The 13453-nt window shown below is 44.2% G+C and overlaps 1 protein-coding gene and 1 long non-coding RNA gene across 4 annotated transcripts in view; one reads left to right on the forward strand and one right to left on the reverse strand.

Moving 5' to 3' along the window:
- The window catches only part of LOC112074693 (cell adhesion molecule 4), a 55245-nt gene that overhangs the window by 10106 nt on the left and 31686 nt on the right, over positions 1 to 13453 (forward strand). The window contains exon 2 of one of the 3 annotated variants that reach the window (XM_070440630.1): positions 7836 to 7846. The exons of the other annotated variants lie outside the window; for them this stretch is intronic. The gene's annotated coding sequence lies outside the window, so the exon portion shown is untranslated. The remainder of the gene's footprint in view (positions 1 to 7835; positions 7847 to 13453) is intronic. 3 annotated transcript variants of the gene reach the window in all.
- On the reverse strand, positions 7880 to 12675 carry LOC139025489 (uncharacterized). Its single transcript, XR_011477078.1, has 3 exons — positions 12371 to 12675; positions 11947 to 12208; positions 7880 to 8756 (listed from the first exon to the last, which is right to left on the reverse strand). It is a non-coding gene; the product is annotated as an uncharacterized lncRNA (long non-coding RNA).

Raw genomic sequence — 13453 nt, forward strand, 5'->3', positions numbered from 1 at the left:
CAGTTTGGCGTGCCGTGGGCCTGGGGCCTAGGCCTTCAGTGAGGTACTACACAGTCCCACCCGAATTAATCCACCTCTTATTACCATCATTATGCCATGGCTCTATAACATTTAGACAGAAACGCAGTATAACTAGGCGTTGCGTCACCTTGAAATTGACAAATTGACATTTTTGGGTAAACAGTGTTTAACAGACAACTCAAGTTTGCAAAGCCAGTGTAGCTCCAAACACCAAATCGATCACTTGCAAATAATAGGCTTCCCAGCAGTACAGTTTGCAGTGCTTCTCGGAGCCATAGCGCTCGTAGTTGAAACTTTCAAAGTGGCGACGAACGAACCCCTTTCCCGCCTGTGACAGGCTTTTGTGGCGTCGGGCGACCTCTCCTTACAATGTCTAACTTTTTCTTGAAAAGTTCGTCTTGAGAATGGCGTTATAATTATATCCTCGACCAAATCGATATCTCTCCTCCTTCCGCCATTGTGGGTGGAAAAAAAGCTTAGTAGAAACGCGAATTAATTCGTTTATCAAATTTCAGTTTTTCTAGATCTGCATAGACCTGCCCATAGGACCTGCCTCTCAATATTGGTAATCCAATCAAAAGACGTGGACGCACTACGCCTGCTAGCTGGCTCCTGTGTAACACTGGAGCCAGCCAGCAGGCGTACAATAGCCAACTCTAAAGCTGATTGGTTGACACAAAATTTTAATTTCCATTCACTTTAAGCTACAAGCGCCGCACTGTTGATTCTGAAGGCCCGAGGGCAGATTTTAGACCCCTGGCAACACATGATGGCTGAATATGATTGGATAAAAGATCTAACATAAAGACCAGCCCTCCAAATCTCAACCTGGGGCTGGAAGCAGTGCAACCAAGAGAAAGCTATGAAATGAAGAGTATAACTCTTACTCGGGAATAATTTAATACATATCTGTGGGAAAATATATTTAAAAAAAAGTATATTCTGATGATGTTTAGGCCAGCAGAGAAGGCCTTGCAGGCCCTGACGGCCCACACTGGTTATTAGTAATTCCGAGCGGGTGTGGGTGAACAAACAGCTGACTTGCGCACCACTAACACGTACACACACATGGAATTTAGTACTTCATTGAGCAATGGAGAGGGAGGATATATTCCTAAAGAATTCAACCATTCACTGTCAGTCATTAGTTATCTAAAATACTTGAAATCAAATGCACAGTACTAAAATATATTTAAGGTAAAAAACAGAAAAATACCTAAACTATTAAACTCAACTTAATTCCGCACTTGTCACAGAGTTGTGGAATTAAAGAAGTCTAACTTACCGGTGAAGTCACAATACAGAGACAATGAAGAAAGAAGTAGACCAATTACATTCCATTTTCCATCTAACTATCAACGAACGTCTCTCGGTGAAGTATTCCGCTATTCTGTTAGACGAGTTGAAGATGAAATGTGCTCGCACTTCCGCTTTTCAGAGACCGTTGAAAGTGAAAGTATTCTTTACTGGAAAACACCCAACGACCCCTCTGTCTCCCTCTCTCTCTCTCTGTCTCTCTCTCTCTCTGTCTCCTCTCTCTCTCTGTCTCCTCTCTCTCTGTCTCTCTCTCTCTCTCTCTGTCTCCTCTCTCTCTCTCTGTCTCCTCTCTCTCTCTCTCTGAGTCTTCTATTATCTACAGCAGTGGTAGTCATAGTCGAGGTCACGAACTCGAGGGAGAACTGCAGTGCACGCGCCCAAAAAATAATTAAGAGTATAGATTATTGTATGAGACAATAGGAGAGGATAGAGGGCAGGGTGGAGAGTAAGAGGGTATCGGCAGGAGGGCAGATATATCAACCAGTCAACCAACATCTGCATTGTCACATACATAATTCTATCCTTGACACTGATGCCCAATCTCTCTGAGAGATAGATAACAGAGAGAGAGAGAGAGAGACAAATAAGGACAGTAGTCTATAATCAAGTGTTGTTAAGGTTAGAGGTGTCTTTCATCAAACAGGAACAGTGACCCAGATCAGGACAGTAGTCTATAATGGAGTGTTGTTTAGGTTAGAGGTGTCTTTCATCAAACAGGAACAGTGACCCAGATCAGGACAGTAGTCTATAATGGAGTGTTGTTTAGGTTAGAGGTGTCTTTCATCAAACAGGAACAGTGACCCAGATCAGGACAGTAGTCTAATGGAGTGTTGTTTAGGTTAGAGGTGTCTTTCATCAAACAGGAACAGTGACCCAGATCAGGACAGTAGTCTATAATGGAGTGTTGTTTAGGTTAGAGGCATCTTTCATCAAACAGGAACAGTGACCCAGATCAGGACAGTAGTCTATAATGGAGTGTTGTTTAGGTTAGAGGTGTCTTTCATCAAACAGGAACAGTGACCCAGATCAGACAGTAGTCTATAATGGAGTGTTGTTTAGGTTAGAGGTGTCTTTCATCAAACAGGAACAGTGACCCAGATCAGGACAGTAGTCTATAATGGAGGGTTGTTTAGGTTAGAGGTGTCTTTCATCAAACAGGAACAGTGACCCAGATCAGGACAGTAGTCTATAATCAAGTGTTGTTAAGGTCCGGTTTCCGGTGACATAAACAGAGGAAGTGAATCTGCAGGGCAGGAAGTTGATTAGATCATATCAGTTAGCAAACAAAACAGGCAACTTCCGCACCCTTGGGTGTTGCCATAGTACATTGGCAGTGCCCGGTCAATAAGGCTCGAGGTCATCAGCCACTGATACATCGACGTATTTTCTCTGATTGGACTGATGTGTTCATTTCATTGTTCACACGTCTTCTAGCTAGCGAGCTGAAAAGGTACCATGTCGACTATATCTAAACAGGCAGGCTCAGAGCGGTTTTGTTGCTTTGTACAATACTCTAACAATGTAGAAGTATTGTAGACCCATGCTGAATTTGATTTAGGGAAGTAGCCTATAAGCTGATTATAAACAAATATTATCTTTGAGGGGCCAGAAACCAAAACAGTGTAATGTTTGAGTGTGAAGTGGTTTCAATGCATAATATAAATTTTTTTGATTGAGGTTGAACACCAGAACACCAGAACTCCAGAACACCAAAACACCAAACACCAGAACACCAGAACTCCAGAACACCAAAAACTCCAGAACTCCAGAACTCCAGAACACCAGAACACCAGAACTCCAGACACCAGACACCAGAACAACCGAACACCAGAACTCCAGAACTCCAGAGACACCAGAACTGGGCCTCATCATCAGCACTACTAAGGAAGAAGTCCTCCAGAAACAGCTGCATCACTATATAACTGTCATGTCCAGCTGTTTCTGACACTGGCCTCTCTGTGAAGCACGAAGCTTTGACATTCCAGCCAGTCACAATCAAATCATCACCTAGACTAAAATTGACTTCCGGGTTGGAGCGAAGCGGTCGCATTCGCACTTTGGTCCGCAGGTAGTATAAACTTTTCATTACATTTCATTACATCTCATTATAGTACAACGGTTTTGATTTGTCTAATCTTAGCAATTTCTTCTTAGCTAGCTACATAGCCGTCTTTGTATCAAAGATAATTGCGTAATTATCGTATTTCGTCGTCCTAAAGTAGTCTACACTGCTATCTGCCCAGCAGCTAGCCAGCTAGCAAACGTCCACCGTCTACCGAATAGCAGCACTGTAGAAACTATTACACTCAACGGAACGACTTGATTAGTGTAGTGTCAGCTAGCTACATAGTTGTCTTTGCGGCCTTCGTATCCAAGATAATTGTGTAGTTAGAGTGTGTAGTTTAAGAGTGATTACCTTAATTTACCGAGGGTAGCTAGCCAGCTACCTGTCGTCCTTAACGTAGGAGACACTGCTAGCCAGCTACCTGTCGTCCTTAACGTAGGAGACACTGCTAGCTAGCCAGCTACCTGTCGTCCTTAACGTAGGAGACACTGCTAGCTAGCCAGCTACCTGTCGTCCTTAACGTAGGAGACACTGCTAGCTAGCCAGCTACTGTCGTCCTTAACGTAGGAGACACTGCTAGCCAGCTATCTGTCGTCCTTAACGTAGGAGACACTGCTAGCCAGCTATCTGTCGTCCTTAACGTAGGAGACACTGCTAGCTAGCCAGCTATCTGTCGTCCTTAACGTAGGAGACACTGCTAGCTAGCCAACAGCTAGCAACGTCTACCCGAGGTTAGCTAGCCAGCTACTTGTCGTCCTTAACGTAGGAGACACTGCTAGCTAGCCAAACAGCTAGCCAACGTCTACCGAATAGAACTTCCGCACTCAACAACCGGTCGCATTCCGCTTCGCTCCACAGGTAGTATCACATTTTCATTTCATTTCATTACAGTACAACGGTTTGATTTGTTTGATCGTAGCTAGCTACATAGCTAGCTACATAGCCGTCTTTGTATCAAAGATAATTGTGGTAGTCTAGAGCGATTTTCTAGGTTAGCTAGCCAGCTATTGTCGTTCTTTTAACGCAACGTAACGTAATCAACACTGCTAGCTAGCCAGCTAGCCCCCGAATAGCAGCACTGTAGAAACTATTACACTCAACGGAACGACTTGATTAGGTGTAGTGTCAACAACGCAGCCACTGCCAGCTAGCCTACAAAGTCAACAACGCAGCCACTGCCAGCTAGCCTACTTCAGCAGTACTGTATCATCTTAATCATTTTAGTCAATATAAGATTCTTGCTACGTAAGCTTAACTTTCTGAACATTCGAGACGTGTAGTCCACTTGTCATTCCAATCTCCTTTGCATTAGCGGTAGTCTCCTTCTGTAGCCTGTCAACTATGTGTCTGTCTATCCCTGTTCTCTCCTCTCTGCACAGACATACAAACACTCCACACGCTGTGGCCGCGGCCACCTAATCTGGTGGTCCCAGCTGGCACGACCTCACGTGAGTTCCAGGCTCCGGTAGTCCTCTGGAACTGCCGATCTGCGGCCAACAAGCAGAGTTCATCTCAGCCTATGACCTCCTCCAGTCCTCGACTTCTTGGCACTGACGGAAACATGGATCACACGGAGATAACACTGCTACCTGCCTACTGCTCTCTCTTCGTCCGCCCACGGTGTTTCTCGCACCCCCGAGAGCTTCTGGTCACGGGGTGGTGGACCGGGATACCTCATCTCTCCCAGTGGCTCATTTCTTCTCTTTCCCCTTGCCACCCATCTGTCTATCGCCTCCTTTGAATTTCCATTGCTGTCACAGTTACCACGCCCTTTCAAGCTGAACTCCTTATACAACTTATCGCCCTCGCTAGGTTCCTCGGAGAGTTCATCAATGAGCTTGATGCCTTGATAAGCTCCTTTACCTGAGGACGGGCCTCGCCTCTACAGTGTCCATTCTGGCTTTCAGCTTATTTTCGATATGCTGGGGTTAACCTCCCACGCGTTAGCCTTTGACCATTCCTCTCTGCCTCTTCGTTCCAACTCCTCTCCTCTTTTGACCTCACCCTCTCACCTTCCCCCCTACTCACAGGCAGGCAATACGCTCGAACCTCATCTTTACTAGATGCTGTTTCTTCCACTAAACCTCATTGCAACTCCCTCCAAGTCTCCGACACGTACCTTGTATTCTTTTCCTCTTCGGCTCTCATCCAACCTTCCCACACTGCCCCTACTCGGATGGTCATTCGCGCGTCCCAACTTTCGCTCTTCTCTCCCCCGCTACTCTTCCTCTCCATCCTATCATTCTTCCCTCTGCTCAAACCTTCTCCAACCTATCTTCCTGATCTCCTCCTCTACCTCCTTTCTCCTCCCTTTCTGCATCCTTGACTCTCTATGTTCCCTATCTCCAGGCGGCTCCGGTCTCCGCCTCCGCTCCGTGGCTCGACGACTCATTGCGAGCTCAACGACAGGGCTGGGCAGCCGAGGGAAATGGAGGAGAAATCGCCTCCTAGCGACACTGGCATCCTTTCACCTCCCTCACCTGCGTCTACATTTTTCCTTTCCTGTCTCTGCTGCTAAAGCCACTTTGTCTTAACCACTTAAATTCAAGCTCTGTCCTTCTAACCCTAGGGTGCGAAGCCTCTTGACACGCTTCTCCCTCCCTCACTGATCCTCATCCCGGCCCCCCCCTCCTCCCTCTCTGCAGATGACTGTGTCAACCATTTAATTAAGAAAGGTCGACGACATATCAACTTCAGTTTTCCCGTGACTAATGTTCCTTTTCCTCTGTTATAGACTTTGCCTAAGTCAAACATGACACCGTTCCCGGCTGATGATTGGTGTAGTGGTTCTGCATCACACTTGCGCTACCCTGTGCTCTGACCTCTTACTTCCCGTTTCCCCTTCTCTTCTCCAGATGAAATTCTGGCTGGTCTCCGTGGAGGGCCGGCCAGCGACCGACCAACGCCCAAACATAACCCTGCCCCGCTTTGACCCCTATCCGCTCCTCTCTTCTCCAGACCCATTTCCGGAGACCTTTCTACCCTATACCTGTCACCCTCGCTCATCAACTCATCCTTCTGATCCATGCTGATCATAGTCATCCTTCCGGTCTTCAAGAGAGCGAGAGTCTCGTGCACCCGCCCTTCTTGAAAAATAAGGCCTACACGTTCACCCACACCCGCTCGGAATTACTAATAACCCGTCCACAACAACCCGACTAGATGTGATAAAGTGAAAGTCTGAGGGCCGCACCCAACCCCAACCGCAAATATAGAAAATACGCTATGACTCCAGTCAAAGACGGCGGAACGATTTTTTTGACAGGGAAAAAAAAAAAAATCTGATTTAGATATAAATGATAATTTCCTACATTTTGGTAGGCTATTTGTTAGTCGACTATTCTATAATTAGATGCATGTAGCTTCTCTTTTGTCATTAAATGTTGACCTAGAATACTAAACAAACCCTTGATCAACATAATAATGTAATAGATCGATAGAATGAACGCTTCAATCTAGTTGACGTCTGTAAAGTGTTCTCTGTCATCTTTTGCAGAGCGAAGACGTTTAAAGACCGGCGAGAAAATTATGTAATGACCCTGGGTTTATAAGCGCGGAAATCGATAGCGTGCCGGACCTCGGGCTAGAAGGTCGAGGGTTCGAGACCTGCTCCCTGCTGTTTCATTACAATACAATAACGCTACCAAAAAAAAACGGAAAAGATTTTCTGTGCAAAATGTCCAAATGACATCAATTTGACCGGTTGTAAAGGAGAAGGAAAGCTGTCCAAATGACATCAATTTGACCGGTTGTAAAGGAGAAAGAAAGCTGTGAAAATGAAACCCAATATGTTTCTAATAAGATTGCAGTTCGGCTTTAATGTGGTTGAAATACTATCAGGTTTTATGCTGTTTAATGATGAAGATAGCACTTCTACTGATGGTATATAACTGAGCATTGTATTCTCTCAAGATGCAGAAATAAAGAAATCATATTTCTCCACTCCTGTTCCCAAGTCCACATTTTGTCTCCATTTGGTGTATCATTTTACTGCAAGAAATGCTTAGTTCTGCAAGAGTTCATATTAAGGCTAAGTGAGAAGTTATAGACCTACCAACAGATTTCCGTTTCCACTGAATACATCTGAACAGAAGGCTACAGTTCCCTTGACGTGCCATAGCCCTATTTGAAGTGTGTATGTTCTTCCTCCTTGTGTGTGTGGCTATTTCTTTTTTCATCCCACTCAACCCGCCCTTCAGCCACACAATATGAGTCAACACGCGCATCACTAGTGTGTGCGGTATGTATGTATGCGTGTGCATGTTCTTCTTCTTGTGTGTGTGTGGCTATTTCTGGGTTATGGAGTGTAACATGTGATTGATTAACATGCAGATAGACAAACATTAGACAATAATATCGTCCTGTTTAGTTTGAACAATAAAAATCAACAATAACAGAACAATAAAGTTTTAACTTGACTTTGGTCTTCCAGATGCTGAGTGCCTGGTGGTAAATAAAGCAACTGCCCTAAAACTGAACACTCGGATCAGAGTGATGTCATGTCTGATCCTCACAATGTAAAGTAGGTTTAGTAGGTGTAATCTAGAGTCAAAGATGTCCTGCTATTGACACACTAGTGCAGAAAAAATCCTACCTGGACCTATAACCAGTTGTATATTAACAAAGTCTCGTTCATTGTATTTTATCTGACACCATAACTTAATAAGGAAATGTGAAATTAAGTTATGATGTGTTATAGCTGACTAAGAGATAGTGAATCAATGCAGCATTAACATTGTAAAATTAATGAAATCCATATCCAATATATTATAATATATATATATATATATATATATATACACACACACACACACACAGTACCAGTCAAAATTTGGACACCTACCCATTCCAGGTTTTTCTTATTTGTACTATTTTCTACATTGAAGAATTAATAGTGAAAGACATCAAAACTATGAATAACACATTTGGAATCATGTAACCAAAAAAGTGTTAAACAAATCAAAATTATTTTAGATTCTTCAAAGTAGCCACCCTTTGCCTTGATGACAGCTGTGCACACAATCTACAATGTAGAAAATAGTACAAATAAAGAAAAACCATTGAATGTGTCGGTGGGTCCAAACATTTGACTGGTACTGTATATAAGACAAAATCATAAAGTACAAGTAATATTATCAAAGTATTGTAGGCATGGTTATCAATCAATAAATCAATAAAATAATTCATCAAATAGTTAGCAGAAAGTGGACAGACAGACCCCACTCACAGTTGTAAAAAAGAAGCACATGTATTCAGCCAATCAGTGTGTTCAGGAAGTGGTCTTACAGCCAATGAATGAGCTGGAGGAGCAGCACAGCCACCATGGCACTCCCAGCAGCCTGACAGGAAGCTCCTGAGGAGGGAAACAGACTTTAGGCTGCGTTTACACAGGCAACACAATTCTGATCTTCTGCCAATAATTTGGCATGTCTGATATTTTCCCCCAATGTGTAAACATGCAAAAAAACGACATGAGTCCTACACGAGTCCTACCTTTTGAGTTTTGATTTGTACCACATTCATATGTGGATCTCAGTAATGATACAATTCCCATCCTCCATAAACAAGGCATGCTCAGATTAGATTTGTTTTACACTGAAGTGTTTTTGCACATGACCTACCGTTACCAAGACAACCACCCCAAAGTTTTAAAGGAACAGAGAGAGGAAATGAGCATTGCCCCCTATCAGAGATTACATCAGTGTTAGTGCTGCCCTATCAGAGACTACATCAGTGTTAATGCTGCCCTTATCAGAGACTACATCAGTGTTTAGTGCTGCCCTATCAGAGACTACATCAGTGTTTAGTTGCTGCCCTATCAGAGACTACATCAGTGTTTAATGCTGCCCTATCAGAGGCTAAATCAGTGTTTAGTGCTGCCCTATCAGAGGCTACATCAGTGTTAATGCTGCCCTATCAGAGACTACATCAGTGTTAATGCTGCCCTATCAGAGACTACATCAGTGTTAAATGCTGCCCTATCAGAGACTACATCAGTGTTAGTGCTCCTATCAGAGACTACATCAGTGTTAGTGCTGCCCTATCAGAGACTACATCAGTGTTTAATGCCCATATCAGAGACTACATCAGTGTTAATGCTGCCCTATCAGAGACTACATCAGTGTTTAGTGCTGCCCTATCAGAGACTACATCAGTGTTAGTGCTGCCCATCAGAGACTACATCAGTGTTTAGTGCTGCCCTATCAGAGGCTACATCAGTGTTTAGTGCTGCCCTATCAGAGGCTACATCAGTGTTTAGGCTGCCCTACTCAGAGACTACATCAGTAGTAGTGCTGCCCTATCAGAGACTACATCAGTGTTTAGTGCTGCCCTATCAAGAGACTACATCAGTGTTAATGCTGCCCTATCAGAGACTACATCAGTGTTAATGCTGCCCTATCAGAGACTACATCAGTGTAATGTGCCCTATCAGAGACTACATCAGTGTTTAGTTGTCTGCCCTATCAGAGACTACATCAGTGATAGTGCTGCCCTATCAGAGACTACATCAGTGTTAATGCTGCCCTATCAGAAACTACATCAGTGTTTAGTGCTGCCCTATCAGAGGCTACCATCAGGTGTTAGTGCTGCCTATCAGAGACTACATCAGTGTTAATGCTGCCCTATCAGAGACTACATCAGTGTTTAGTGCTGCCCTATCAGAGGCTACATCAGTGTTAGTGCTGCCCTATCAGAGGACTACATCAGGTGTTAGTGCTGCCCTATCAGAGATACATCAGTGTTAATGCTGCCCTATCAGAACTACATCAGTGTTTAGTGCTGCCCCTATCAGAGGCTACATCAGTGTTAGTGCTGCCCTATCAGAGACTACATCAGTGTTATGCTGCCCTATCAGAGACTACATCAGTGTTTAGTGCTGCCCTATCAGAGACTACATCAGTGTTAATGCTGCCCTATCAGAAACTACATCAGTGTTTAGTGCTGCCCTATCACAGGCTACATCAGTGTTAGTGCTGCCCTATCAGAGACTACATCAGTGTTAATGTGCCCTATCAGAGACTACATCAGTGTTTAGTGCTGCCCTATCAGAGGCTACATCAGTGTTTAGTTGCTGCCCTATCAGAGACTACATCAGTGTTTTAGTGCTGCCCTATCAGAGACTACATCAGTGTTAGTGCTGCCCTATCAGACTACATAGTTTAATGCTGCCCTATCAGAAATACATCAGTGTTTAGTGCTGCCCTATCAGAGGCTACTCAGTGTTAGTGCTGCCCTATCAGAGACTACATTCAGTGTTAATAGCTGCCCTATCAAGAGACTACATCAGTGTTAGTGCTGCCCTATCAGAGACTTACATCATTTTTTTTTTCTGTTTCATGGCTACTGAACAGAACTCCAGGTTAACAGGATCTTCTCTAATTTTCCCTCTAGAGCTACTGTCCTGTAGGTTTCACTCCAAACCTAATCTGCGCACCTGGTTTTCACTCCAAACCTAATCAGCGCACACTGATTCTAGTAATTAGCTGGTTGAATAAGATGAATCAGGTTAGTTACAACTGTGCTGGAGTTAAAACCTACAAGGAGGGTAGCTCTCCAGGAACAGGGTTGGAGTTAAAACCTACAGGAGGGTAGCTCTCCAGGAACAGGGTTGGAGTATAAACCTACAGGATGGTAGCTCTCCAGGAACAGGTTGGAGTATAAACCTACAGGAGGGTATCTCTCCGGAACATGGTTGGAGTTAAAACCTACAGGAAGGTATCTCTCCAGGAACAGGGTTGGAGATAAAACCTACAGGAGGATAGCTCTCCAGGAACAGGGTTGGAGTATAAACCTACAGGATGGTAACTCTCCAGGAACAGGGTTGGAGTTAAAACCTACAGGATGGTATCTCTCCTGGAACAGGGCTGGAGTTAAAACCTACAGAGGGTATCTTCCGGAACAGGGTTGCAGAGCCCTGCTCTATGTTAGCAGTATGTGTGGGGGGGGGGACAATTATTCACAATTCAACTATAGAATAAACATCGTATAGTAATGAGCTGTGTCGGGTTTCAAATAACATAAACACACCTGGATATGTCAAAATCACAATCTTGTATTGAGTAATACCAATGATTATGTGAAAGGTCAATATCCCATTGGAGCTATGGGGCTTTTATTCTGAGTTAGTTTCCATGTTGGATGCTCCTTCAATTCCAGAGATGAGCTTTTCATGATGAGGAGAACGCGGTCACACAGGGAGAGATTTTCATGACGAGGAGAGCACGGTCACACAGGGGAGAGGTTTTCATGACGAGGAGAGCACGGTCACACAGGGGAGAGGTTATCATGACGAGGAGAGCACAGTCACACAGGGGAGAGGTTTCATGACGAGGAGAGCACAGTCAACACAGGGGAGGGTTTTCATGACGAGGAGAGCACAGTCACACAGGGGAGAGGTTTTCATTATACGAGATGTGAATTCTATTGTTGAATTAAAAAATAATAATTTCTCGCCCAAATGACCCGAACTACCCTGAACGACCCGACGGACGAATCTATCAACCTACCTGCCAACCAAACAATCATCCAACCATCCGTCTCACCTGTGACCTCCACGTTAACAGTCCAGGTACTGTGTCCCAGGGGTTACTGGCGATGCAGGTGTAATTTCCAGAGTGAGACTTGGCCATGTTGGTGATGGTCACTACGGATCTCTCTTCCGTGGTGTTGGGGCGGGGCGGCTTGGGGAGCAACCATCGTACGAGGGGGCAGGGTTACCATTTGCACTACAGTTAAGTGATAGGGTGTCACCCTCTGTGATGCTCATGGAGAAATATCCAGGACTCATAGTGATCTGAGGCTTGTCTGGGGGGACAGTGAGTGAGAGAGAGAGACAGCGAAAGAGAGAGAAACAAGTTGTTAATGAGAGAATATGAAGTGAAACAACATCAGTCAACGTCATGACTCGTCTGGTTTCTAACTAACGTTGTACTAAATGTGTGGAGACAGAGAACCAGATGGACTCACAGTGCACGTTGATGTTGAGGCGTTCTGATTCCATTACAGGAGGAGGTTGGGGTCCCTCTGGTCCAGATCCAACATGGCTGAACACCACAACTGGGCCCCGTCATCATCTCTACTAGGGGTGAAGTCCAGGGTATAGTTCCCATTCCTGGTGTCTTGATGTTGTCCTTGGGTTTCTGGTGGTGTCTATTCTGTCTGTTCACCAGTGGTATTGACTTTGTAGAAGGTCACCCTGAGACTCCAATAGGAGCGATGTTCTGGACAAGACACTGTAGCAGGTACTGATCCCCTCAACCATCGGATCAGGGGACTTCCTATAGCTGAAGGAGACGAGTCTGGAAGCTCTGTGAAGGAATGGAAACCACACAGTGATTTAGTGCAGAGCCTTACTAAGAATACATTCAGAAACACCAGAGAAGATAAGAGAGAGAGAGGTCACTCACTATAAACTGTGATGTTCAGCTGTTCCTGACACAGGCCTCCGTCTGTGTAGCACTTGGGTTGTTAGTCCAGTCAGTCACACTGTCAAATCAAATGAATATTTAAAGTGCATTTAAGATAAATCAATGAAAAATAAAAACTGAAGGCAATACAAGAGATGAATAATGTCTAAAATAACAGTAACACCTCCATTAAAGGCCATTGAAGGTAATACACAGTAACACCATCCATTAAAGGCCATTGAAGTAATAAACAGTAAAACCATCCATTAAAGACCATTGAAGGTAATAAACAGTAAACCATCCATTAAAACCATTGAAGGTAATCACGTAAACATCCATTAAGGCATTGAAGGTAATAACAGTAAACCCATTCATTAAAGGCCATTGAAGGTAAATAACATGAAAGTCAAGCCAAGTTTACATTTTTTTTTTTTTTTTTTTTTTTTAAAGAGTTTTAAAAATCTCAGCTGTGTCTGCCTCTCTTACTTGTCCACTCTCCAGTTAGGAACTTCACCTCCTCGTCTGTTAGACCAACCCCTCCCTGGGTGGTTTCCCAGCCCATCTGTACAGGGTATCTGAAGTGCATTTGGCTGAAGCTGGGTCTCCATACTTCACCACCAGCCTGGCAGGACTGATCACCATG

This window comes from Salvelinus sp. IW2-2015, unplaced genomic scaffold, assembly GCF_002910315.2.
Source record: "Salvelinus sp. IW2-2015 unplaced genomic scaffold, ASM291031v2 Un_scaffold2763, whole genome shotgun sequence".
NCBI classification, from domain to species: Eukaryota; Metazoa; Chordata; class Actinopteri; order Salmoniformes; family Salmonidae; genus Salvelinus; species Salvelinus sp. IW2-2015.